The following is a 3,446-nucleotide window of genomic DNA, read 5'->3' as shown; positions in this document are numbered from 1 at the left end:
GAGTTCCGTTGAGTGTCAGAGGCCGACAGTCGGGAATTTTATATTTCCTTGTAAACAACACTAGTTCCGTTTTGGCCGCATTCAGGCTCAAACCACATGTTTTGGCCCAAGTATCCACATATTTTAAGGTTCTATTCATTAGACTGCAGAGGGTGTCTGGAAACTTCCCCCTTATTAATATAGCTACATCGTCCGCGTAGGCCACAACCTTAATTCTCCTCTCCTCCAGATCCAACAACAACTTGTTCATTGCTAGATTCCACAGAAGAGGAGAAAGTACCCCGCCTTGAGGAGTACCTCTACAGACAGATCTGCGCATCACCGAAGAGCCCAACGTCGAATTCACGAACCTGCTCGTAAGCAACTGCTCAGTGAAATTCACAAAGGTTCCGGAAATGCGCAGGTCTGACAGCGTGTTCGTTATGACCTTAGGCAGGATATTGTTAAAAGCTCCTTCGATATCTAAAAAGGCTGCCAGTGAATAATCTTTAACTTCAAATGAGCTTTCAATTGATGTGACCAGTGAGTTTAGGGCCGTCTCTGTAGATTTTCCTTTACAGTAGGCATGTTGCGATTTGGACATACGTGAGTGGGGTATGCTATTCCTGATAGCCGAGTCAATCAGCTTTTCTAATGTTTTCAGTAGAAAAGATGATAGACTAATCGGTCTGAAGTCCTTAGGTTTGGTATGCGAGCTTCTACCTGCCTTCGGGATAAAGATGACCTTAACCTCCCTCCATGCTGAGGGAATGTGATTTAACTGAAGAGTACTTTTGAAAATGGTTACTAACCACCCCTATCTCTAAAATTAACCCAAATCGTAATCATAACTCTAACTCTCTTCCTAAACCTAACTCTACCTCTAACCTATATTCTAACTGTAACCAACAAACTAAATCTAACTCCAACCCCAATTCTAACTCTAACTGTAACATTACTCAAATTATAATTCTCCCGCCAACTCTAACCCTAACCCAAACTCTAATTCTCACTCAAACTCTAATCTTAACTCTAACCCTAATTCTGACTCTAACTCTAACCCTAACCCTAACCCTAACCCTGAATCTAATTCTCGCTCTAACTCTAATCTCAATTCTAACTGATACTCTAGCTCCTGCTGTAACTCTAACTCTAACTCTCCCTCGAAACCGAACTCCATCGAAATATTTTATATAAGGGAACGCCGCACACGTTTCCGCGATAATTTTTTTCTGAGCTTTAGTTAGTCAAGAAAATATGAATTTTATACCTGAAAATTGCAGACTCATTTCATACTTTATGGTATATGACAATTTGTAATTAAAAAATGTCTACTAAACCTTTTAGTTATTCAAATAAATTTCTAGTCACCCATCAGTTCTAAATTCATTTTTTTTTTTTTTTTTTTTGCATTAGAGCATCATTACTCACTCACATTTTAATATATTAGTTCACAGCAAATTCCAATGCTTTAGAGCTCAGCTATCAACACCAGCCATCAAAATACAACCCGCATTCCACACACATATCCGCACACACACACTCACGCGTAACTAAGTATTTTAAGTTACTGCATATTCCCGTACAGTAGCTACCATTTTTACTTGCTTGTGTGCAACCTATGCATGTACATACACACACATGTCTGTATGTATGAGTGCAACTGAAAATATTCAAAAGCATTGGCATGGCGGTGGCTGGAATCCTGAACTTTAATGATGCATTTGCGTCAGCTCGTTAGTTTATGCAAAACTGTATGAACTGCAGCACGCACACAACTTCTCGCCCGCCCACACTCCCCGGCACATAAAACTGCGCTTACATGCATACGTTTCCGATTTCCAATGCGTTTTGGTAATACACTTCAAAAGTAACCAAAAGCAAAAACAAAAAAAAACAAAAAAACACGTGAAAACAAAAACAACAACGAACAACAAAATATGAAATGTGCGCCACTGGGAGTGATGGAAGGTTGTATGAAAGTTGGCCAAGAAATGTATGCATGATGGATTTTTATGAATTTTTCGCAAAATGTTTCACAAGTTGGCCGGATTCACTGCATTGCCAACAGTATTACCGAGTTGGGAGTAAATTGCTGCTAGGGGGTATATTGTTGCTGCTTGCAGTCGAGGAATATTGGAAATTTTGTGTATTTCTAAAGTTACTGAATGAATGCACAAAACACACACGCACCACACGCATACCCTTCCGAAAGCATTTCTATTCATACTCGTAACTTCAATATCATGATCATGCCGCAAGTACATACTTTGCTGGCAAATGCAAAAAAATACTTAACTTTGCAACAACCACAATTGCCCCACCACCGCCAACCGTTGTGTACGAGTATCTGCAAAGCAAGCAGAAAATGTTTGCCTATATTGCGGCGCTTGCACACATAAGCACTTACCCATAAACACTTTCGTATGCTAATGCATTTTCAATCTTTTCACTCTTCTTCTACATCTGCGTCTGCTTCTGCTTCTTCTTGCTCTGTTCAATGTTTGTTTTTGGCATTTGTTAGCGAATGCAATGGGGAATGCTGCTACTTTTTGTTTATTGCCTGAAGAATTGGTATAAGATCCACAAGCCGTACAAATCTTACGTTTATTGAAAATCCGTGAGAATTAGTATCACCCAGTAGGTGATATAATAAGCCGTTTAGTTACAAGCGATATGCAAATAACGGAGTAGAGAGAATATTTAAACATCCGCTGATTATTAACTGCGATCCGACGAAGCGGGATTGTTTAAAACTTCCTTTTTTTCAAGAACCTTTCTTTGCCTCTTCTGGTGTTGCGCATGGAAATATACTAAGACCGCTATTATTTGCTTTGTTTATAAATCACATAAATAGCTCCCTTCGTTTAGCAAATTTTTGAACTGTGCTGTTGATTTAAACATATTTTCCCAAATTTCGATGCCAGAGGAGGCACTTCAGCTTCAAAATGGCATTGACGCCCTGGAAGTATAGTGTGTCAGTTCTCGTTTTTTTTAAACATCAGAAAGAGCTTTTAAGTCAGGTATTCAAATACTCTTAATATCTTGCCGACGTCTTACAACATTTCTCCCTTTTTTTTGCAAAATTGGAATGAAATTAAAGATCTTTGCATTATTTTTTTGAGTAAGTTTTCATTTAATAGTCAAATAAGTATTTCGAAAGCTTATACGGTTCTAGGATTTGTGAGATGAAATAGTTTCAAATTCACTGACCCCTACACTCTTAAATTATTATATACGTGTTTCTTTCGATTCAATTCGGAATACGCGACTTTCGTTTGGAGACTGAATCATAAAATCTACATAAACAGAATTCAACGCGTCCAAAACAACTGCCCTCAATTTCTTCTTCTTCAATTCAATTCCTTCTTTTTCTTCTTCAATTCCTACCTATGAATATCGCTTGTTTTTTATTCATCTAAAGTCATTGGAAGTAAGAAGATCAGTCCTCCTTTAATTTGCTTGCA

This window comes from Anastrepha obliqua, chromosome 1 (genome assembly GCF_027943255.1).
Source record: "Anastrepha obliqua isolate idAnaObli1 chromosome 1, idAnaObli1_1.0, whole genome shotgun sequence".
NCBI lineage: Eukaryota > Metazoa > Arthropoda > Insecta > Diptera > Tephritidae > Anastrepha > Anastrepha obliqua.
The sequence above is the reverse complement of the archived record's forward strand: the minus strand, read 5'-3'. Positions refer to the sequence as shown.